The sequence below is a fragment of the Manacus candei genome, unplaced genomic scaffold (genome assembly GCF_025592945.1).
Source record: "Manacus candei isolate 608988 ecotype Guabito, Panama unplaced genomic scaffold, ASM2559294v1 h1tg000013l, whole genome shotgun sequence".
NCBI lineage: Eukaryota > Metazoa > Chordata > Aves > Passeriformes > Pipridae > Manacus > Manacus candei.
Genome location: NW_026138061.1, coordinates 8655670 through 8681197, shown reverse-complemented (window position 1 = coordinate 8681197; position 25528 = coordinate 8655670). Strand labels below are relative to the sequence as shown.

General features: G+C 39.1%; 1 long non-coding RNA gene across 1 annotated transcript; it reads left to right on the top strand.

Annotated features, from left to right (window-relative positions):
• The first annotated feature begins 10748 nt into the window (after nucleotides 1-10748).
• LOC127467071 (uncharacterized) lies at nucleotides 10749-12840 on the top strand. Its single transcript, XR_007902960.1, has 3 exons — nucleotides 10749-10827; nucleotides 11012-11094; nucleotides 12695-12840. It is a non-coding gene; the product is annotated as an uncharacterized LOC127467071 (long non-coding RNA).
• The last annotated feature ends 12688 nt before the right edge of the window (nucleotides 12841-25528 follow it).

The following is a 25528-nucleotide window of genomic DNA, read 5'->3' as shown; positions in this document are numbered from 1 at the left end:
CATTGTAAAAATGTAAATACGTGCTCCTCTGTGGCTTAACTATATTTTTTTTTCAGTAGGAATTGAAGCTCCTCACCAAGCTTTTCATGTCTTGACAATATTTAATAACTTTATAGTGCTTAAGTAACCTCTTTAATACAAACTAGGGTGAGAGCAGATGAAAATGAGTACCAACATAACTGGTAATAGCTATGACTTCATTGAGCCAAAGGTTGTGCAGGTGTTTAACTTCAAACATATGTGGAGACCTCTTATGATGGACTTAAATGAGCACATTATAATGGGAACAGAGGGCCACAGAACCCTTAGCTGAAGTGAACCTTCTGCATCTTCCTGCTTTTTCAGGATTGTGTAAGTCTGTGGAGTACTATCATCTGCTTCAGTGAGCAAAGGTATCCTCCAAGAAGAGCTCCAAGAAGAGCTTATCTGCTCAGCTATTTTCTATGGCAGTACTTCAGTTAAGTAGGACTCCTTCAGTACAAACAACTTGGAGTAAAATTGTCTCTCACCAGCACTGAAGACAGATGGATAAAGGACTGCAGTGAATTTTTAACAATGGTTGTTTTTTAAGTGTTTGGTCCCAAGAAACAGAAGCCAAAGCCTACCATATGCTTTCTCTGCAATGCTGTGGAGAGAACAAGTTCCCCTGGGTAGACAATCCAAAGACCCTCAGATTCACTAGGGCACTGCTAGTGCCTCAGCAGTTTCCAGTGGAAAACTCTGAGAGTGGGAGAAGTCCATTTTTTGTGCACTCTCTGCAATTTAGTCTCCACAGTCAGTTCTGCAAAGGAGATGCTACATGGACTCCTCAGAGTTGAGAGTCAAAACCACTTATGAGGGAAGATGGCTAACCTGAAAAATGGAAAAAAATCTTATGCTAAAAGCATTGTGATGCCCTCTTTGTGCAAAATAACCTGCTGAGTTTAAGTCTTAATCAGAAATGCTTTGTCACTGGTGCCTAATGGCTTGACTTAGGAGCGTAGAGTCCTGAAGTCTTGACTTGCCCTCAAGATTATTTCTTGTTTAAATCCATTCTCTCTTGAATGCAAAACATGTAGATACATTCAAAGCATTTGCCTATGTTAAAAAAGGAGGAAAGATTCATATGGTAAGAAGAGAATGGACGTGAAAGAGCAGATTGCTGACTACAGAGGAAAATCTTCTCAAAGCATACAAGTTAGTTCTCAACATTTTCTGCGTAAATATTGCAGCTACTGGCATAATAGAATGCCAGATACTGCTGCAGCTTGGTTTTTACAAAGAAAAAAGCTGCAAGTGTATTTTAGCATCATATCTCCTTTTGAATATATGTCCCAACTGTTCTCAGAAAACATCTTCCAGACTGGGTGTCTGTGTGTCAGCCATTGCTCTACATATTTTCTGGATCCTGACACAGCTCATTTTTTGGGTTATCAGGGGAAAAAGGCAGAATTATGTCTGTTTGAAAAAAAAAAAATTGCCATATCCGTGTATAGAATGGAGTTACCACAAAAAACATCCTCAGGTTGTTTTTTTGTATGCAGTTTTCATTTTAATTGTGCATGACTATTCCTAAATCCTACAGCTAATTTAGTTATAAAATTAATTTGAATAGCCAGATAATCCATTTTCAAAGTATATAAGGGATGTAAAAAAATCTCACAATCAATCCTGCAGGAATGTAAACTTTCCTATTCCATTTGCTCTGCAGATGGAAAGATGCAGAGAGGCAGCAACTTACAACATATCTCAGCATCTCCAACTTAATAATGTTTGGGTTTCGGGTTCTTTTTAGGGGGAGATAAGATGTTGGTGTTGAGATAAGCGTGTGTATTGATAAAACCCACATAAATAAACAGGAAAAGCATTTACAGAGAAGTCCTCAGAGCCCTGTTTGTTACAACAGAAATTCCACAGCATCCAAACTGACAAGAAACAATCTGTGTGCATAATTCATTTTATTTGAGGAAAGACGTGAGGAAAAAGCAATGTATTGAAGAGTACTTTTGGTTTTGTTAAACTAAGGGAACCCCTTGGGATGCCTTCTCTCATTTATCAGTTCCCTTTGAGAAGTAAGCTCAACGTCTATGTGCATTTCTAGTGTCTCCAGAACAACAGAATATCATCACCTTAGGGCTTAGAAACAGCTATATTGTGTCTTCCTTCCTCAGTTAAAAATACTCATCTGCATGATTTATAGTACATAACTAGGTGCATGGTCTATTTATATATTGTAGCTTTTGGTTTTTGTTTTGCCCTTTTCCATAAAAAAGTGTATAAATCCAGTAACTCTCCAAAGACTAAATTTTAAAACAAATGCCTTCCAAACCTATCTTTTAGCTCTACAGCTCCTACATTATCAAAGTAGAAAAAAGGGACAGCAATTTCCAGATAATAAAGGTAAGTAAGTGCATTTTTTCTTAACTTATTTTTATATTAAAAAAAAAAATCTATTTCTCTACCTTGGTAAAAGCAAACAAAGCTTGAGTTAGTTTTAAGGTAATTTTCAGGACTTATGCATCTGATTTAGTTTGCATTGTTGTGAATCAAATCCAAAAATTCAAAATTTCACTCTCTGACAGTTAAATAGATCAGGGCAAATACTGTCATTCCTTTTTCTAAATAAAATAAAATAAAATAAAAGCCTATAAAAAATGAGGAGTAGAATTAATTATAGATGAAAGATTCTGCCAGGTCATGACATTGTACAGAATGTTACTAAGTTTTTAATTAGGATGACTGTTCTGTTCATCTGCAAGAGGATTGCAGTTTGCAACCCATCAAGAGTCACTTATAGGTTTCCACTCCTATCAACTTGTAGAAACAATACTACCCTTTAGGGAAAAAGAAAAAGAACACAGAACAAAGAAACTTCAGTCCTGTACAAATTAATCTTCCAAATGATTAAGGTAGTGAGTTTCATTTGGTCGAATTTCAGATTTTCTGGAACTGTCTGCCCTGCATGTCTTAATTTGTAGTAACAACATTGGAAATATAATCTACTAAATGCTCTCTGATGAGGTACTGGGTGCAAGTGGTTCAAGAAACCTGTTCTGGTTGCCTGTAACCCCAGAAGGCTGAGGCTAAATGAACAACTAAGTTGCTTAATAAAACCAGTGAAACTATTTCCTACCTACAGGTGACTTCTGACATCAAGGCTGGAAATGGCAACTTTTAAAATGAACTTTGTCTATAATATTGTTAACTCTCATTAACACAGTGATGAAAAAACACACACAGGTTCCTAAGTGGACTCTTGGGGACTCTCAGCACAGTCAGCAGTGTGGGGCCAGAGCTGCTTTGTAATCACCGTCTGTGAGTCACAGGAATAGAACTAAACTGAATTGATATTTCAGCTGGGAGGGACCTACAACAACCATCCAGTCCAACTGCCTGACCAATTCAGGGCTGCCCAGGAGTTAAAGTGTGTTGTTAAATGCATTTTCCAAATGCCTCTTAAACACTGACAGGCTCGAGGCATCAACTAGGAAGCCTGTTTCAGTGTTTGACCATCCTTTTGGTAAAGAAATTGTGGGGTGAAGTCACAGCGCCACAACTGAAGTTTGAGGGGTTTGGAATGTTACAAAGTGTTGGGCCATTTTCCATGGGAGCAGTGGAGCTAATTAGAGAGTTCCCATGGACAGAGCCTTGAGCTGTGTGCCTGAAGTGCAGGTGTGGCATTGAATATGTTTGTGTTGTGTGTGTGGGAAAGTAGAAGTGGGAGAACTGAATAAAAAGCTGCCTGCTGCGCTGAGCAGGCAGACATCTCTTTGTCTCACTGTCCTAGTGTGTCTTGTGTGTCTTTCTTCCCCCCTTCGGACCAAGACCTTTCGACAGATACCCAGTGACAAGAAATGCTTCCTAATGTCCGGCCTAAACCTCCCAGGCATAGTTTTGAACCATTCCCACATGTCCTCAAATTAGACAAACCCAGATCCCTCAGCTGTTCTTCCCAAAACATGCCTTCCAGCCCTGCCACCAGCTTTGTTTTCCTCCTTGGGATGCATTCAAGGGCCTTCACATCCCTCTTAGCTGGTGAGTCCCAGCACTGCACAGATGGATCACTGTTGTTGTGAGGCCACAACAACAGTGAACACAGTGGGATAATCACCTCTTTTTCCTGGATGATGGTGCTGTGTTTGATGCACCCCAGGATGGTGTTCATCCTCAGGGCTGCCAGAGCACACTCAGTGCTGGCTCCTGGTGAGCTGCTGCCCAACGAGCACCCCCAATTCCCCATCTGCAGGACAGATCTCTAGCCCCTCCTTTCACAGTTTAGACTTGTACCAGGCATTACTCTGTCCTCGGTGCAGAATCCATCATTTGAGCTTTTTTAAATTTCATCCCATTAATCATAGCCCAATTCTCCAATCTGTCTAGATCTCTCTAAAAAGGCCTCCTGTCTCTCAAAAAACCCACACTTCCCATTTTGGTACAATAAACAAACTGGCTAATGGTGCACCCAACTCCTTCATCCAGATTGTTGATAAATATATTGAGCAGGACTGGCCCTAGGATTGAACCCAGAGGAACACAGCTGGTGACCGATCACCAGCCAGATTCAGTACAACCCTTTGAGCTCTGCCCTTCAGCCAGATCTTCACCCAGTGCACCCTGTAGCCACACATCCCACAGTTGGACCACTTGTCCAGAAGATGCTGTGAGGAACAGTATCCAAAGCCTTACTAACACCCAGAAAAACTGCATCCACCACCTTCACCTCACCCACTTGAAGGGTGACACTAAAATAGAAGAGTATCAAATTAGTTAAACACAGCTTTCCTTCTGTGAACCCACATTGACAGTGCCTGAGGACTGAGTTATCTGTTAAATGCCTTTCAGCAGAACCCAGTATAACCTTCTCCACATTTTTTCTAGGAACTAAGGTTAGACAAACAGGTCTGTAGTTTCCTGGATCTTCCCTCACACTGTTTTTGTAGATTGGAATAACAATTAGCACTAGAGGACTCCTAAGCCTCAAAAGCAGATTCCCAGTGTAGTCTGCTAAATAGCTCCCTAAATAGCTTAAAGTTTGCTCTCCTGTAGCCCAGGGTAGCAACTCTGCTTGCTGTCTTTTTTTCCTCATTGCACTGAAAATTTTAAACACAACCATGTTATGATCTCTGTGGCCAAGACAGCTACCTCCCATCACATCCCCCATGAATCCTCCTCTATTTACAAACAGCAAGTCTAGGAGGCATCTTTCCTAATTGCCTCACTGAGTACCTGTGACAAGAAGTTATCTCCTACAAACTTCAAGAATTTTCAAGACCTGTTTTTCACAGCACTGTGATATTCCTGGTTATGTCTGGGAAGTTGAAATCTCCCATAAAGACAAGTGGGTCTGAATAACTTGATTTTATAATTTCACAAGTGCTTTTTATAATAGAATCAGAGAATTATGAAGGTTGGAAAAGACCTCTGAGATCATTGAGTCCAACCATTAACCCAGCACTGCCAGGTCCGCTACTAAACCATGTCCCCAGGTGCCATGTCTACATGTTTTTTTGAACACCTCCTGGGATGATTATTCCACCATTTCCTTGGGAAGCCTGTTCCCATGCCTGATCACTCTTTCAGTGAATAAATTTTTGCACGTTTCATTTTTAACTCTCTCTCTAGGAAGAGAGGAGAACTAAATGTTTGCTGTTTGTTTCCTTTGTCCAGCAATAAGAAGTAAATAAATACTTCCTGAAGCTTCTGGGTGTCTTTTGCCTGAGGCATGTAATCTCTGCTTGTCCAGCTTGCTGCATTTTTGTAGAGGATAGCTCTAAGGACCTCTCTAAAGTGTTTTATATGAGCCTCATTACAACAGTATTGAAGTCCATGGCAGTCATAAATTGAATTATCTGTACAATACGGTGATAATTAGAGAATTAATCTTTCGGAGATGAAGATCCAAAGCACAGAAAATTGTCCAGAGATAAGCTATGGCAGAGCAGCAATTAGATTTCAGCCAGCACCCCACACAGCAAACCACCTTCTTCTGGTGTCCTTCATGATCTGACCTGGGCTAACTCTGCAACGTTGGTGCACAGCAGAGGGCAAGCCAGGTATGAAACCAAAACTATTTTGTGTCATTGACCCTGGTTTCTGCTCATAACCATCATCTCAGATGACACACTCTCACAGGAGCACAGCTATCAAGCCTAGAACTGATTTGCTTTTCCGTAGCTTTGAGTAGAAGCAAACTTAAGCCAGATGTTTCCACCTGCCTGAGCATGTGCTCTTGGCACAGGCGGATATGCCAGGTGACATCTGATATTCCCATGGATTAACCTGCTAGACTCACTTTAACATTAAACCTCTACACTAAGGAGGAGTTTCAAACAAGATCTCTACTGTGTTCATGTCAATGTATTGTGTGTGGTGAAATCAATAATTCAAGATATACTGTGCCTTAAAATTGTTCACTTTGGGTTTTTGCATGTGAGTATTTCTATACTCTATGCTATAAGCAGATCTTTCTGGGTTAAGTGTTGGGCAGTCAAAGCAGATGATATCACATTTGTCAATAATTAAAGGTGTGTGTGTTTCTATCTTCAAGTGAAAAAGGGCAAATATCTTGCATATGAAATATTATGTGTAACAGCAGAAAAGGAATCAGCTTCAGGAATTAAACTCTTGTCCATATGGATCAAGAGAGATCATAAAGCATTTTAAAAGGCATTTTCCCTATGCTATTTTCATTATAAAATAAGAAAAGTCCTAAATAATGTTTTATTTTTCCAGATTATGGCAACTTTTAAAAATATGGTAAATGCATAAGACCAGAATACTAAGTAAACCCTTCACTGACTGTGATACATATAAGTGAAAGTCAAAGCTTTTTATGAAGTTCCTTCAGAATCCTGGAATGCAGAATTGAAAAAGACATACCATATTCTTTAAATGCCAAAGAATTATTAATTACATGAAAATCAGGTTTTACTTAGTTACACCTGAAAGAAAAAAGAAGTTGCATTTTGTGAACTTTTATTCTGATGAGAGGCAGTATAAGAACAGGATGCCTCAGGCTTCTGTGGTTTCTCATTTTTCATCTCTGCTGCACATAGCTTTGTTTTTTTCTTGTGAGATTATAATCAAAAGGCTTGATAGAGTAGATGATTAATAAAACAAAATATTAAGGGTTTTTTCAACTGCAATGAAATTCATATTATCACCACTTTCACTTTTCTCTTTTTCATAACAATTTGCAGTTTTGAAATGTAAGCATTCATTATGTAGAGATTCCTTAATTTTTAATTTACGAAGAAGGTCTTTCATAATCCATTAAAATTTTGGTTTGTTTGTTATAGCCCTCTTGTTTATTACACCACGATTGCTCAGGATAAAGTTAGATGATGCCTTATAATAAAACAAAGCAAAATAAAAAAGTCAAACCACAACCACCTCAGTCTCTGGTAACTAGGAAAACTCGCGCATCACTTACTGCAAACACTTTCAGCACTATTCAAGGTAGGTAAAAACGCACCAACCTCTAAATACCTGTATTTTCTGTACCTTGCTCATAAGTTGACCTGCACACAAGGCTGTTTTGCTGATGGTCAAAGACCTGCTGCAGCAGGAGAGGCTTTGATCGTGCACTTGCTAAGTGGCAATAGTGCCTCCCGGTGGCTTCCTCTCTCATTCATTCCTGATGCCTTTAAATTTTACAGTTGTTTTTTGGCTGAAATAAATCATTTTGTTTCTTTTGTATTTTGAATGCTAAATGTGCACAAGCACACTCCTTTTTTTGTATACAATAAGATGTAGCCACATCCATATCTGCATGTGCAGGATGCTTTTTTCTGACTTTTTTATATGATTATTCTACTACAACTGCAGTAATTGAGACTCTGACTGAAAACCCCAGCACACTGTTTTATTCTTATTCTTCCATGGAAAGATTTTTTAGAAAGATCCTTAAGTCAAATTTAGGTCCAGAGCAATTCCTTTTGCAGCCTCCTGAGCAATCTGATTGCTGGCAACTTCTCACTATTTTGCAGAAATGATATAATGAGTCTTTATCCTTCAACTTAATTATATGCATTCAGTTTTTCTGTTGTTTATGACTTTCCAAGAACACAGAGATCCACTTGACCTGTCTGCACAAAGCCTACTGGATGCCTCAGCCCTGGGAGAGATGACTCACAGAAAGTTACTGTGAAAAGAAAGACTATGGAGGCAAGCTGTATGCATTCAAACAATGGTGTAAAATGAGTTGAGGTAGATATGCCTTTTTTTCCTTATATTTTATTCCATTGTATGTGAATTACAAAGCCTAATTAAATGTCTGTTTTACTGACTGTACAACAATTCCCCTTTTTTGAAGGTGAAATAAAATGAGACTTATTTCTTACTTTTTATAATAATACATTTTTATGTTAATATTTTAGTTTTCTGTTGAAATGACAGTGTATTCAGTTTTGGGGTTGCTTTGTGGGTTTTTTTTTCCTCACCTTAGTACTGTACTTAGGATCTTATATGACCATGGGAAAGTAGCTGCTTGGACACTCCAGGCCCTGCAAAAGTTACAGGCAACATTTTCTTTTTAAATAGTTACCGATTTTAAGTAACCATTTTAAGCATGGAAGTCTAAAATACATGGCTGTCATGCATCCATACATTCTTGACTGCATCTTCTTTTTCTAAGTGAAATTCTGTCTAGAAAAAAAAAAAAAAGAATTGCAGAGGTGAGTAGAGATGTAGGTTGGTCAGCATGTCTCAGGTTGGGTTTCAGAAACTGAAGAGCCCCAAATTGCTGGTGGCTTTTGTCCCTTTGACTCATGACATCAACTGGTAATTATGGATTTAGACTTACCTTTAAATACAGGAAACAAATGTGAGGTAGTGTGAATCTGTATCAGCAGCAGTTTCAGAGGCAGATGAGAGTCACCGACATAGGAATGTAGGAATTCTGAACCGTTTGCAGTGTTTTGGCCTCACAGAGAGTGCAGATGTCAATTTGCTGAAGCTGTGGGGTAGTTCAACTGGACACAGGGTCATTCTGACTTCTCTATGTCAATAGGTGTGCATGCATCTATACTGTGTGATAAAGGTGTGTTAATACTGCCATGGGAGAACTATTTGTTGCGTTTTCTTTCACTGGAACAGTCCCCAGTGGCAGCTTTGCCATGGTGTTAAATACCTATTGTTATATAATGATATTTATTTCGTGTTCTTAAATGGATTAAGGACATAAAGCTATCAGAGAGTGTCCAAAGGAGGTGTACAAAGACAGTGCAGGGCCTTGAGGGGAAGCCATACAAGCAGTGACTGAAGTCACTTGGTCTGTTCAGCCAGGAGGAGGCTGAGGGGAGACCTCAGTCTACAACTTCCTTGTGAGGACCAGTGGAGGGGCAGGTGACCAGTGATAGGACCCAGGAATGTCCTGAAGTTTTGTCAGGGAAGATTTAGGCTGGATATTAGGAAAAGGTTTTTCCCCCAGAGGGTGGTTGAGCAATGGAACAGGCTCCCAAGGGCAGTGGTCACAGCACCAAGCCTGACAGAGTTCAAGAAGTGTTTGGACAATACTCCCAGGCACATGGTGTGACTATTGGGGTGGTCCTGTGCAGACCCAGGAGTTGGAATCAATGATCCTTGTGGGTCCCTTCCAACTCAGGATATTCTATAATTCCCTGATATGAGTTCCTGCCTCAGGGTCTGATTTTCACCTGTGTTCTGTACTTGGCATGCGCCGTGTTTGGGCAATGGTTGTGTGAAATATGACAATTAAACCTGGTTTTTCCAAGTCCACATTGCCGAAAAAGAGGAAGAGAGAGTCAAGTTCATCTTAAGCCAGGTAATCCTAGCAATTAGACCCCAAATTGAATCCAGCAAGCCAGCTTGGATGGGGCTCTAAGCAATCTGATATAGTGGGTGGCATCCCGGCCTATGACAGAGGGGTTGGAATTAGATGATCTTTAAGGTCCCTTCTAACCCAAACCATTCAATAATTCTATGATTCTGTGAAGTTTTTATGTACTATTGAAGCAATATTTACCTCAAAAAACCCAACTTTCATGTCCACCACTCTCTTTCTACATCTTTATTTCTGTGGTTTCCCCTTACCTCATTTGCTGTCATAGGTTTGCTCGCGTTTGTACTCCACAAGGAGATTTCCTTGCTAGTCGAGTTCCTTGTGAGAGCAGAGGCAGTCCTTGTCATGCAGCAGCTTTTTCTTTGTTAGACACTTTGTCTCTCTTGCACATTCAATTCACTAGTGCCCTGCAGAAAAGAACATATTGCTTGACATAATAGCGCTGTTTAATAAGTGGTTAAATCTTTCTATGTTCCTGATATCTTGGCTTTGAGCAAGATAGAAGGAGGACATTAAAAGCTTTCAGTTACAGATGTGAGCTGGAAGGACAATCCTGATACTATTCTTTGGTAGCACATAAAGGTTAAGTGTAAGAAGGATGTTATGCATTTGTGATTACATAGGAAAGCATTCTATATCTGCTAATAATCTTTCTCAGGCATACGTGTCTAACTTTTCAGTTTTGGCAAGATCTTAATTTAGAGCAAATTATTTTTTTTATTGCAGAAGTGGTCAGTACAGGTAAATTATGAGTTTTCCCCCTTTTTACTTTAGAACATCTGAGCCTCCAAGGCAGTAATTGTCTGCAACCCTCTTCTCCTGGCTCAAAAGCTCTGTAGAATTACTGTTATCAGTTTTCTGTCCTGTGCCAGTATATTTGAACAGCAGGGATGCTGCAGCCCAGAATCCAGGGCTGATAATGGCTCTGCTGCACGTTCCTGGTGTTTATGACATGTTGTCTGGAGCACAGCAGAACTATGGGAAGCATCTTGGGTTAAGAAAGATACATGCTGTAACTGAAGCAATATTCTGTTGAAGAGACTGCTGTAAGTAAGAATCTTGAGTGCTGAAAGTTTTTCTTTCTAAACAGTTCCAAATTAATTTATGACAGAGATGGTGTGTGAGTGCTTGCTATGGCTTTCAGGGGGCTGTTTGCTCACATGATTTAGTCTGGATGTTATTTTCTTTATCTGCTGCTCCATGTGCCTGTATTCCTTTTGCAAATGACAGCTCTGTGCAAAAGTGCCCACATGGCAAGAAGATAATCCAGCTGCTGATGGCAAGAGCAGACACTATATCGGAACACTCTCAAGGTGCTGATCCCAGAGCTGTCATTTTCTGGAGGAAAAAATGTCCGGTGCAGACAGGCATGAGGCAGACAGGCATTGTGCACAGAGGATAATGGTGGAGAGGGGTCCAGGGGAATGGGCAGTACCTGCAGTGAGAAAGGAAACATTTAACAAGGCAACCCAGCTTAGAGACAACAAGAAAACATAGCAAGAGAAAAAGGCAGGGATCAGAGCATAAAGAAGCATCTTCAGAAGAGCAAAGAGAAAGGGAAAACAGAAGCAGTATCATTTCTTACACAAAAAGAGGGAAGCGAATTCAATACTACATTGAAGACTTATCTATGTATGCATTATATGTGTAGGTATTTACTTACACATATGGAGACATGTACTTGTATAAAAAATGCACACATTTTCTTAGTACTGTCTATATAAACATCTGCTGCTAGTATAAAATTATTCTTGTAGTGCATACTTAGAAAAAGCTTATGAACCCCTTTGGTATGAGAGATAAGAGAGCTTCTCTACTTCTCAGCAGAGGGAATATTCCATAGCATTTCAATACCATTATCTTATTCTAGTTCCTCTATAATTCTGTGAAGTGGATGTAGAGACTTGGATAATTCAAGTGTATGAGTTAATAAATTACACTTAGAGTATATCCAGTTACCATAATGGCTCTTAAATAATTAAACAAAGCAATCTTAAATAGGATCCTGCTACACTGCACTAACTAGAAAGGTGTCATCAGAGTTACTAAAAACCTATCCCTTAAGGTCCCATTCCACTGTGTACATACAGTACAATTAGTGTCTGCTTTGTGGGTCTAAAGGAATTGAGTATAAATCAAAGGCACAGAGTGCTTGTAGGGGATCGAGCAGAATTTAATGATGAGAATTATGTGGGTTATGGAAAATGTGGATGATGAGGATGTATCAGATGAGCCACCAAGCCTTGCTGCAACTCAACTGACCTGCCTGTAGGATGGCTGTAGACCTCTTCCAGGTCACAACAGGAAATAATTCTTATAAAGTTCTTTCACACTCTTCAAAGAGGACACTACTTTTTAAATCAACACCTGGAATAAAAATGTTATTGGAAGACAGTGATGTATATCGACCATGCTTCAATCAGGCCTTGAAGTCCTGATGAAAGCAGAAAGCAATGCTCTTGTAATTAGTTCCACTAACATCTGACAATTTATTTACATAGGTGAAGGATACAAGATTAGACCTTTGTTAGGACTCTTGCAGGAGATAAATTTTTTCTGGATAGCTATGAGCTAACAATGGGCTGTTTGATCTTTTGTGGAGACCTAAACAAAAATTTAAAAAAGTACCCAAAAGCCTAAAGAAAAGGAAAAAGAATGTTTAAAAATAATATTCTCATCAAATTCTCATGCACTTAATAAAAATAAATAATGATACAAGCATAGTTCTTTTCCATGGAAAGCTAGAGATACTGTCTGAAAACTGAGTAAGGTATATGTTAAGTATATGTTATAGGGAATATATATGTAAGGGAGGATATACGTAAGGTATATGTATATGCTGTAAAGCATATTGACAAAAGATTCTGTGGAAGAACTTTACTCAAAGGCTTTTTACTGTCTGTGGTATTTCAGATGTTCTCACAGCAGGTGGACCATATATTGTGTTACTTTCTTTGAGAAATTGCAGAAAGGCAACTGGTGAAATACAAGGTGTCATCCAACAGTTGTTTCACATACAGTAAAGAAGATCAGTAATGCAGGTTTCTATGATTTATCAATAAAGATCCAAATCACATACTGGAGTTGCCTCTAGACAACTCACTCAATACTCTTTTAATAGTAATAACTAAGATTTACATAGTTTCTCTCATTCCTCAAAGATCCCAAAGCATTTTATGAACTCCTTTGAACACTCTTTTTGAGAGGAAATGCAAGGCCTATGAAGAAATTTTTGGGCAAGAAACTGCATATTGTTTGGCAATATATGCAATACCATCATGCACCAGTTTAGAAGAGGAAGAGAAAGACAAAGGTGTCAAAACAGAATGACAGATAGTATAATTAGATACATTATAAATAAAATCAATTTATCCAAGTACCCTGGTACTGGAATCCAGCCATTATACTGCAGGATTTCACTTTCCTTCAGAGAGAAGTTTTTATTTCTTAACATATAATGTGAAATCAATCCAACTCTGAGTGTTGAAATACTTTTCTATGTGTGCTGCTGCAATGAGAATGTATTTTTGTCACTGGTAGTTACACTGTCTTAGTATCCAAAATAAATCAGGTGCTGTTCAGCTACTGTAGATATAGTTCTGGTGCTGAAAAAAAATTACAGGACAAGAAAAAAAGAAAGTGAGGGATACACAAGAAATTACAAGAGGTGATAATGTTTTTCTCCTTCTTCACACTTAGGATTTGTCTTGATCATCAAGCCTGATTTGCCATTCTCGTTTTCAAAAGAAACCCAGCTTCCCTACTTCATATCAATGGGGAGGTTATTCTCACCTTTATGTCAATACCTGGGGGCACAAGACCTGTGCTTCTACAGGCAGACTGGGTCCAAATCTGATTTAACTTGCATACCATGTAAATGCAGTATAAAGCAGGACAGACTTTGACATGCTGGTTTGTTTGTTTGTTTTAATAAACACTGTGAATGTGTAGGAGCAGGCTGTGATATTTTTTAATTCCTTCCCTTGCCCTTTCGAGTTTTCAGAAGCCCTGGAGAGGGTGCCTCTGGGAATTATTTATTTACAGAAAAAGGAAGAGAAGTTTATTGAGTAGTGAAAATATCATCTTGTTTTGTTGCTGTATTTTCCACTTTTATTCTGAGAGATTAACCTGTACAAGAAAAGCACTTTAATGGAATACAATTGCTCTTTGAAGAGGGCCTGAAGAGATATCTATGCAGTATTTATATGCTGTCTCAATTACCACTGCAAAATAGTTTGATGATTCAGCAAGGGACCCTAACAGTATCTTCAATAATTCTTTCCCGTTTAGATCTCTTAAGAACCAATTTTATACTGTTGCTTGGTCTTTTATTGCCTTTAAGTCACACATTTCAGTACAGAAGGTAGGCTCGTAATCTTCTGTGAGCTGGAAATGCAGATGAACCTGGCATCAAGGCTAAGCTGAATGGAAAACCAAGAGTTTGTAACAATGCAGGCTGCTCTGTACAAGGTATTTTGAGGTAAACATGCCTTGTTTCCGGTTACATTAAAAAAAAGGTGCTGGGGATATACCCTGCACAAGAACACACAAAACATTCTCAACAGAAATGTGAGGCAGCAAATGAAATACTTTAAGTTGTTTGTGTAGTTACTGTGCAAAGCAAAGGTATAAATTTTCATTGTCTCCAAAGGCAAAATCCTGGGAGTTAAGACAAGTGAAGAAACCCAAGAGCAGCAGTTGGAAGGAACTGGTGCACAGCCCTGTGTGGGAGGGGCTGTAAAGGAAAATATTCTCTACCAATATCAGGGAGCCCATCAGGGGAGTTGGCACAAGCATCACTTGCTCAGGAGCACACGACAAGCTGTTGTTGGGAGTATTGTGACAAGTTATATGGAGCACCAAGGGATACTCCAGACTTTATCAAGAGTGAGAGAATCATTCCCACCACCATAAAAGTATCTTGGCAGGCAAAGGCTATAAATGTAATAAAAGAGGGGGGTTGGGGAGAAATGTTGTCTGTGCCCATAAAAGAGGACAGTGATTGTGTAGTTTTAGTGCTTCATAAAATCCTTCAAGTTAACAGGAAGGGAAGAAACTGGCTGAAAAGATGAGTACAAAGCAACCCATGACATTTTTGCTGGAAACTGGGAAGGTGGATGAGGGAAAACACCGTTGGATCCCTAGTCTGATTTTATACCTTTCTGTAAACAGCAGCTATTAGCCTCTATTGCAGACAGGACTCAGCAAGCTGGACCTGCTCTCTAATTCAGTATGGATATGTTTTAAATTTCTAACTAAAATAAAGGGTAATTTCATTTAAGTACCTGAAGTGTTTTTACACATTCTTAGACAAAGAACCATACAAAGGGCTGTGTGGAAGCTGAGAATTAGGTGACAACTAATTTCTGGATTTTTTTCCCTTTTTTCCTCTGGAAATCCATGGCAAAAAGTGAACAAGCAACACAGCTGCTTTTCTTGATAGCATTCCATGGTTGTCCAACCTGATTTTGCATAAAAACCTTCTTATTACTGGTTTCTTTTCTGACCTAAATGATCACATTCATAGCTAGCAAATGACTGATATAAATTAGCTCACTAGCAACTGGTAGAAAAAACCCTTGTTCTGTCAGTTCATAAGAAAAATTTTCTGGCAGTCCTTTACTTTTGCCTTATTTTCTTGAAGACATCTTTGAAACTGAATGCTTAAGTTCAATATATCTTGTATACTAACTGAGGCAGTGCTGAAAGATTTTTGGTTTACCCTAATTTTTTCTGCTTCTGTGAGATAGGACATGGGTAAGGATTCAAACTTGAAAACACATGCCACTGCAACAGGAGATTTCAGTTGTTTAGATATAGCAGTTAATGAGAGCTGTGATAGCTCTCTGGAGATACATAAAAGACTACTAATGACTGGTTCATTTATAAGTGATGAAGATCTCTCAAGATCAAAATCCTTCCAAAAATGCAATAAATAGAGAGCTGTGAACTTGCAGTGGTCTTGACAGTGGTACACTGTCATTGTCACCCCAGTGCTGAGATTTCTTTAATGTTCAACTTTTAATGGAACTATTTTTCATTTGTAACATCTTGCAAGACATTTAATTTAGCTTTCTTCTGCTTTGTATCTCTGCTTTGCAGAGCCCAGTGGTTTGTGGCTGCCATATGTCAATGTTTTCTCAGTTACATCTTTTTTCTGCCTGCAACTTCAGTTTAAGTGGAGTTAGAAGATTTTGTGCAATTCTATGCAACTGCAATATTCAAATGCCCCTTCAGTCAGAAGAGGACTCACAGCCTCCACTCTTTGGATGGTTAGCCCATTTGGGAAATTTCAGAATTATTGTGCAAACATAGATCAGCTGGAAAACATTGGTGCAGCAGGTCTTACACTTGCTGAAACGTCAGTGCAACTCTGCATTTATGCCTAGAAAATACTTCTCAGAAATACTACAGACCCCAGAGGCGAATATATGAAATTCATGCGACCCTCTCCAAAACACATGTAATCTCTAGGCACAGAAACACATTGCTATATGTGAACATTGGAATAATTTCTTTATGTATTTATCTCTTTTCAGATTTTAATCTGATTTGTATGCCAGTTCTTACTGAAGCTTTATCACTTAAGTATCAATTATAAATGCCAAATTTGATATTTTTTATGGCCAGATTTACTGCATAATTAAACTAAATCACAGAATCACAGAATATGATTCACAAAGATCATTGAGTTAAACTCCTGGACCTGCACAGGATCATCCTCAAGTGTCACACCATGTGCCTGAGAGTATCCTCCAAATGTTTCTTGAACTCTCTCAGGCTTGGTGCTGTGACAATTATTTACAGAATTGTTTTCTTCTTTTTTATTGATAAAAATACTTTATTGATTACCTGGAGCCTTGAACTTGGAGCAAAATCTAACAAATCTTACCGCAAGAGTTTCTCTGAGGCACTGGGAGCTGGACATGAAGCGTAGCCCCATGCTATTTGCATATTACTTTTATGACTTGTGCATAAAATCTGTTCTATAAACCCAGCTTAGTTCCCTCAAAGAATATTCTATGCAATCATGAGAAATAAGTCTCTGTTATTCTTTGCATGTAGCTCTCTCTTGCCCATGTGGGATGAATGGCAAGACAATCATTAACTCCAGCAATTGACAATCAAGTCCATGATTTAAAAGTGAACTCAAATTACAATGGACAGCATCAGTGTTTCAGGAGCTGAAGAAACAGACGGTGGTTCATGACCTGAAAAGTATCAAGCATCTGTAACTTTCACTGAAGGCAAATTATGAATGCTTGGCACCTCCCAGTGCCTGTCCTGCTATTCTGAATGTAGATTGTGACTAGAGGAGAGAAAATGGCAGTTTAGCAGCAATAATTCTTTAGGAGTAAGCAATCAGAAAATTCAGCAGGATCTGAATTATGCTAAGATGGATGGATCTCGTTGTACCAAAACTAAAATTTTAATATGCCACACATGGATGAAAAGGATTTTGACCATTATGTCACTATAGAAACTATTATAGCTGTGAATAATAATGGTAATCCATTCCAATAACATGGATATTTATATAATATTGCTATCTGATAATGGATAGATCAGTAAGGGATTGTAATTACCGCTATTGATTACTCTAAATTATGCATATTTATGACTAATGCTGAAATAATATGTTTTCAAAATCCTCTCTTCCATTTTCACTTACTATTTCTTTTCCCCATTCAGCTCTCCAATCATTCCATTAGTTTGGGAACTTGTGAGGGCACAGACAATCACCTCTTTTCCATTAGGAATTGCCTGAGACCAACAACTACCATTTAATATATTTTTTGAAAATGGAATTCCAGTCTGACTTAATCCTAATGGCACAAAAAAGGTAAGATGCTGAATTAATAATGGTCAAAACATTATTAATAACAAGATAAAAAATTATAAATAAGTTACTAAAGTGTTAAATTATCTTTTTGTAACATCTGTTTTCATTAGGTCAGTCACCAATTTGTTTTTTGCAGATTTACACAAAGGCCTATTTTTAAAATGATGATGCAAACAATTTTCACTTATGCAACAAAATACCCATTTCTTGGGGCATTCCCAAAGTGTTTTCCACATGCCAAGTTATGTCACTTTCTCTGTGTTACTCACCATCTCTGAGCAATGAAGAAGAAAATTTAACTCAGCCAGAGGGTCATTAGGAAAGTGCAGCAGAGCTCAGATCTGTTCACTGTGGCTTGACCTGTGGTTATTGGGCATTGAGACTTTTTACACAGTAGCCTTTTGACTCTTACTGAATTAATTCAGTGTACAACTTAAGTACCTACAAGTGGAGTTTTCTGGTGCCTGGGGTTGCATCCATATCTCAGAGGTTTGACTCTCCTTGTGATGCAAAGGAAGGTTTAGGCAGAGAAAGCAAGTTAAGATTGTGCACTCAGAGGATGAGGTTTCATGAAAAAGCTAAACTGGGCCAGAGGTACACTTTTCTTCCTCTTCCTCCTCTCTCTTTGTTCCCTCTCTTATGCTAAAAGAAAACTGCTCTAAGAAGGACAACTGAACAGTTTTCTCCTGAATTCGTGAGGTACAAGGTCTTCCACGGATGTAAGATGCAATGAGAGCATATAGCCATAGGTAGGTCACTCCTAATGGCCATGAGCTGTTAGTAGCTCGATCATTTCAGAGCTCAGAGTGGCCTCTGTCTGTGCAGTCTGTTGAACCTGCTAGGCATTTTCAACTTTGGCTATCTTCCAGAGATAAGAAGTCTCAACAAAGGTCTTTCAGAGGGTTTCAACTAGCTGTTTGGAAGCTAGAGCCCAAAGTCCTCTCTTTAGGGAAAGCCCCCACAATCATTCTCTCAAAGAGCTCATGTGATGATGATTCACTCTTGTCTTTTTAAAGAGGCAGGAAAAGCAGTGGCAGTGTCACTGCTTTGCCTTCAAGAGAAATGGTGAGAAGCTCTTACCCACAAAATGAGACCCTGCTCCAAGGTCTTTCTCAGCCACGATGGTTTCAAAGAAGCTGCTCTTCTCTGTTCAAACACCATCCCTGCCATCAATAGGGACAGAAATCCTCTAACCCAGCTAGTGCAGTCTGCTGCCTAAGAGGAATGTATCAAGTGATACACTGTATAAAGATGTTGGTAGTGCCATCAGATATCTCTGAAAACATAAACAAAATCTGCAGCTTCCAGACAGTGGTTGGTATACTGATTCATGTGACTCTGAACAGACCAGATGGGCTCATCAAGGCACTGTGGACCTACTTTATTTACTCTTTTTACCCTGTCATGGCCCAGGTGGAAAGCAAGCGTTAGGAACCTGTGTGATTAACCAGGGCAATTCTGGGCGTGCACAGTGAGTTCAAAGCCAGGAGAAACCTGCTTTACCTGAGGTGCTTCAGTGGTAGGTACTGGCTGAGCTGGGCACCATTTACTCCTTTCACTTCTGTTTCACTTGGCAACACCTTTCCCCCTCTCCAACCTGACCTGGCTTGAATTCCTCTGACACCTGTCATTTAACAAGCTGTTACTCTCCTTGGCACCTTCATTTGCTCCATTGTCCAAGGTCAAAATCTTTCTACGTAGTTATCAAAAAGTATTTGATGTACCTGGTCCAAAATGCAGGTTATTTAGAGACAGTAACATGGTACAGTTGATATGAGAAGGAGGGGATTTAGACATGTCTTTCAAACTCTCAGCACTCTGAGAAGTGAGAGGTAAGGGCCAATAACCCCCTTCAAGCTCTGAAATATTAAGGAAATGTTTCCCTTGCAGATTTTACCTCAAAGTTGATTTATTGGTACTTAAACACTCAAGTATATTCAGTAAATAGGACTGCAGTTGTGCCATATTTCTGACTTTATAAGCCTCATGAATTATGGGATATGAGCCCTTTAATCCTGTGACCTGTGTTTGAAAGTGAGTGCAGTGATCTCAGCTCTGTTTCTAGTGGTCAGGTGTCCACCCTACTTCTTGGCCTCTGCAGTCCTTTCAGATGACAGGATGACAGCTTACTTCTGGAGGCATATTTGGAGAATAAATAGCTTTAATAACATGCTTGTCAATTCATGACAAAGAAGTTTTGGCGTTTTTTACTCCCTGTGCTTTTCCTACTCCATGCAGAAGCTGGACAATTCATTACCTTTTGCAATGTAACACATTCTACCTTCAACGGAAAAAGTCACATTCCAGCTGAGTTAGTCAATACAAGGGTTTGATGTTCTATCAGTACAAGGAAAAAGTGGCAAAGATGTTTTTAAGTTTTTGTTCCACTCTCTTAGCTCACCTGTTCACCAGTATCTTTCCCACTTTCCTGCAAACTACAGTATAGGAGCATATAGAGGAGCAAAGTATTTCCATGGGTCAAACTCTCTGCTGCCTAAGCCTTATGCAGTCACAGTAAGACAATCAATCCTGTTCCAAACAGTCCAGGACATTTTCCTTCATCTTCTTTGTAGCTTTTGACACTCTTGGAGGAAATTAAATTTATTTTTATTTCATCAGAATCACTGAATGATTGAGGCTGGAAGGGACCTCTGGAGGTCAAGCAGGACCACCTCGAGTCGGTTGCCCAAGGACCTCATCCAGATTGATTTTGAATATCTCCAAGGATGGAGACTGCACAACCTCACTGAGCAACCTGTGCCAGTGCTCAATTACCCTCACAGTATATTTTACCTCTTGGATCTGTCTTGTCTGGAATTTTCTCCATCTCCTATATCCATTATTTTCATAAACTGCCTTAATAACATGCACTGCTGCCTACTACAACAGGAATGCAATTTTTATGGTCCATGATGGCTATAAATTTCACCCTTTCCTAAGCATCTCTTTCTTGACATGTACATTTTCATACAAGAAAATCACAAACTACTACTGTACTAACAAGTCAAGAGTAACCAAGACCATCATCTGCCCTGAAACTATTGGCTGGTGTACACACTCCTGAAACCGTGGTTTCCAGACCAGGGTGACGACATCCAAAATTTCTCTTAGGAGGGATCCCTACCCTGTGCTGACTCCCCAAAATGTTTAGGGGACCGCTGGTTAGCATGAACCAACACAGCAGCAGGGACCATCTGAATGATTTAACAGTGCATACAGAGAATTGAATATCCGTGTGCAGGAATGTTTCCTGGCACTGTTTAAAGTACTGTATAGACATAGCAGTAAATTCTACATAAAAGGCACATTAATGTGGCTATTAGGTAAACAGGAAGAAACCTTTGACCTTAGAAAACACTTTCTGTGCTCTCTGTCATTGGAAGTGTGGATCCTTTAGGTAGTTATGAGAAATCAGTACTTGGGTACCCAGCCTGCTGCTGCGTTTGCTGTGAGCACTGCTGGGGGATTATGGGGAAGAAGTGCCAATGCAAACCTCGTACCTAAATTTAACCTCACAGCTGAGTTAACTCGGCTGATATCAAAATAAGGCAGAATTTCAGACAAATTAAGTGGAGAGTCACAGAAAAGGGGAATAATTCCCCTGTTTCACACCATCTAGTTTTTTTTCCTTCCAGAGCTTCAAAGGGAAATAAGGCATTCCTACACACTGGGCTTTGAAGGTGAGCTGCTTCATGAAAACTCCCTGCAGTGCTGTGTTGCTGAAACCAACAATCTGAAAATGTAAGCTCAGCTTTGCTGTAACCTCTCTTTTAAGTGGCTGTAGAGGCTAAACAAAAATCAAGCAGTTTCTTGAGCTATATCTGAAAACAAAAAGCAAAACCCAAAACAAAACAATAACCTTGACAATCTGAGTTGTGTTTCCCAGCTTCTGTATTCACTTTCAGGCCGTGCTTGCATTTGACTTCACGTCCTAATGCGACACAGATACTCTGTCTTTCTTCCTTTTGTCCATGAACTGGGAAGACAGTGTCCTAGAAGGGCCCAGTGGGGTTCTCAGCCTGAAAGATCAGGGGCTAAGAGAAACTAGTTGAGGCCTTTGTGGTTGGACAATGATGCCTAGGGATGAACACAGCAGTCCTCCTAGGAATAGGTAGGGATAACTCCGTCTTTCATTGCTTATACAACTTTGCCATGTTTCAGTCCTTCTGTCCAACAGTGGTATCAGACTATGTTCAATGCTTACAGAAAAAAATATGAGCAGATCTTTTGTTACTTGGGTTGATGGTTTTACAATGTTTTCTTGTCTAGTGTATCCATACAGACTTGATGTCACACACAGCGGTGCAAAGCAGTTGCATTTCTTTTCTGTGTAAGGTCTCATGAACTGGCATTTGTTGTATGTGTTAGTAATGAAATTATTAACTTCATGTTAGAAAAAACTCTTTTGTTGACTTACAGAAATTATATAAAAATTATTTGGTATAATTCCTCACTTAGAATCGTGAAGGTTGGAAAAGACCCTAAAGATCATCAATTCCAGCCATTAACCCGGCCCTGCCAAGTCCACCACTAAAACATGTCCCCAGGTGCCACGTCTACATATCTGTTAAATACCTCCAGGGATGGTGACCCCAGCACTGCCCTGGGTAGCCTGTTTCAGTGCTTGTACTACCTCAATTCACCAATGTTGGACCTGGCTACTATTTATCTTCATTCCCCTTTTGAAAATTGCTGTGAATTCATAAAGGTTTATCCAATGTCCACTAAAGTCAATGGGATATAAAAGGTCTTTTAACAGCAAATTAATTTTTTTCTGGAGGATTAAATGGCTTTAGGTAAATGGCAAATTAAGTAATGTAAATTATCCTTAACCTAAAGAGTTATTCTAACATTATTAGTTTTACTACAGTTTCCAGGCCAAGGTCTGATCTCAATTACACTAGTGTGAATGCAGATAGCTGTTAACTTTGAGCTACTAGACTTTTTCTAAACATTTGCAAATGTTATAGATCAAAATCAGGACTCCTTGTCCTTCTTGGGATTTAAAATGCAGGTTTCCTTTGCTGATTTTCCAGCTGGTAGTTTTGTTGCACTCTCCAATAGTCAAACACGCTATTCTTTATTAGAGTCAGTCCTCTTTCAAGGTGCACTTTTTTTCCCTTTTACCATTCTCTGCTCTTTCTTTGAAAAAGAAAAAGTGATCTAGTTGCACAGATAACTTTATCTTACTACTGACTTAAATCTTCACTTTCTTTAAGAAACTATTAAAAAAAAAACCAAAAAACAACAAAACCAACCAAAACTTGAGCTTTTTCTCTAACTTTTATTGAAAAGGGACAAGAAAAAGATAATTTCTACCACTATGGGATGACAGTACTTCTATGTCTCTCTTCCTAATAAAATTTTGGGGAAGTTTATTTTCCCTGGGTAGCCTTGTAGGTACATAAATAACAGGGTTTATATACAAGTGTCCCTTTCCATATGGTCACCCATCTGGTGGTGAAGAATCCCAAGAGACATCAATTACTGGGAGTGCAAACATAGAGTTAGGAAAAGCTACTAAGACTGTTAGTTATACACTTTACAAAATGATAAATCCCAATATCACAATGATAATTAAGGTTTTTCTTAAGTGTCTTTCATCTTGAACAACCCTGCAGGTACTTTCCAAGGAGGAATTATTATAAAAATGATTATATGATGAATCTTTGATATACAAGGGAATTAAAAATAAAATAACTTTCTGGGGAAAAGTGCAGCGTCTGGGGGACAAGCACCTACATGACCCTGCTGTTAAAGACCTGCCTCCCTCTGCTTAAATTCAGAGCCTTCCCTTAGACACATGTATTTCCAGTGCAATAGAAAGGAGAACTACACTTGTGGGAATAGTGACCACTTGGGACTGTGTGCTTCTGTGTGAGTGGGTGCATCATGTTAGAACAGCAAATCTCAGAGCCCCTTTTTGATTATTTCTTATCCAATCACCTTTCTACCTTCCATCGGACAACAGGTGAAGGAACAGGGACTTAAGATCAACATGAACACTCTCTGCAAACATACACATGCACCTTCATCCCATATCCTTACCTATGGCAGGGCTTGAATTTGACAGGTTGTTTGGAGTGTGTCTGTGCTAATTGCCAGTGTGCTTTGGGAGAGCTGCTGGATATAACTTGACAGCTCTTTCTTAAACCTGTCTGCTCTTATATTTGGATTATCTTTGGATCTCCTGAAAAGTATTCCTGAAAAGAAACTGGCCTGTGTAAGGAGCCACAGCAGAGGTGTTTTAAACTCTTTTAAAGATGAATTCAGAGTTATCCTTTTTTTTTTTTCAATAACAACACCTAGGTGGCTGCACTCTGAGCATAAATTCTCCTGTCAGCTTTCTGCTAAGCACAGCTGTTGCCCTGAGTCTCATTTTGTAGTATTGTGATTCTCTGTGTCTCATACTCAGAGTCCAGACACACAGCAAAGAGTTCTGGATTCTGCCTGAGGGGAATCAGATTCTAAATGTCATATATTGGTTTCCAGGAATAGGAGTGTCTTACTGGATGTAGCTTAGGAAGCAAAAAGTACACTTCAGGGAATGCGTATCTTTGGTGAGGAAGTATTCACATCCTTTTCAGTGGCAAATGCAGGATACTGCCACTAATAATTTCTGTCAATTTTTGTTACTTAGATAGTATTTGAATGAGATTTGAGGAAATTAACTAACTAAAAAACTCTCAACTGAATATTTTGGAATACCAAATGATTAATCTTCTAGCAAGATCTGAAAGAATTTCTGATGTTTAGAGTGTTTTGATTGGTAGTCATGGGGAAGATTTTGAAAGGTCAAGTCAGAAGAGGAATGCAAAATCTATCCAGGGAAAGATTGGAGTTTGCTATATAAGCAAGTTAAATTTACATCAAACCTAAAGGGAGGCTAACATTATTTAAATTTTCAGTGCTGAGAAACAAATGACTGTAAAGTATACTATGCTTCCACAGTGGTGCACTACACATACAATAAAGTTTAGGGAACTCAAACAATTACTGTAGGTATGTATGGTTATTGCAAAACTTTGGATGAGAATTTTAGTTTTTGTAAGATTTTCTGGGAGCAGTTAGCTTGTATCATCCAGATGTCTGCATTAAAAGAAGTTAGAGCAAATCACGTTTCTCCTCTGATTAGTGGTTATAAAACTGTAACGTATCATTCCAAACCCACAGTGTTCCAGGGCCTTTGAATCAAGTGTGATCACTCTATCAGCAAAAAGATATGTACTCATAGCTGTCAGAGCTGGTAACTCAGTTTGGAATATGGCAGTCACACTGTGCTTTGCTCTGCTGGCACTTTATTGCCAGCAGTAACAATTCAATAACACCTCCATAACCCTATTGCCATTTGCTCCTCCCTGAAGTTACACCAAGAGAAAAAATGTCCTTGTAGGGGTGGAAATTAGCATCATGTGAAGAGAGTGGAACCTAACCTGAAGACAATATGGACAAAAAAGTGACACCACCTTTATTGCCGGTAGTGATACAAAAAAAAAAGCATCTGAGCTGTGTGTATTCAGTGGGTCCAAATGCCAGAGTTGTTGGTTCTTGGGGACATGACTTTGGGAGTCAGAAACTCTGGATGCAAGTACACACACTGGATCAAATATGGCCCTAAAACACGTCCTCCAGACCCTTGGTTGGGATGTCTGTGTAGCAAACCCGGAAAACACCAGCTCTGGTTATTACAGTGTGGGCACTGGCTTCTCTTTGTAGAGCTGGAAGTAGCGAAAGAAAAAAAAACCCTCAGATTTTAAACTGAACTCATTTGATATAAGCATCATTGTCATGCAATACTTATGGACCTCCACAGTCACTTTGAAGTGCAGAAACACAGTGTAAATAGCAATCACAGAGAATTTATAGGACTAAAATTATTTACAGAAAAATAGGTGTAATGAGAC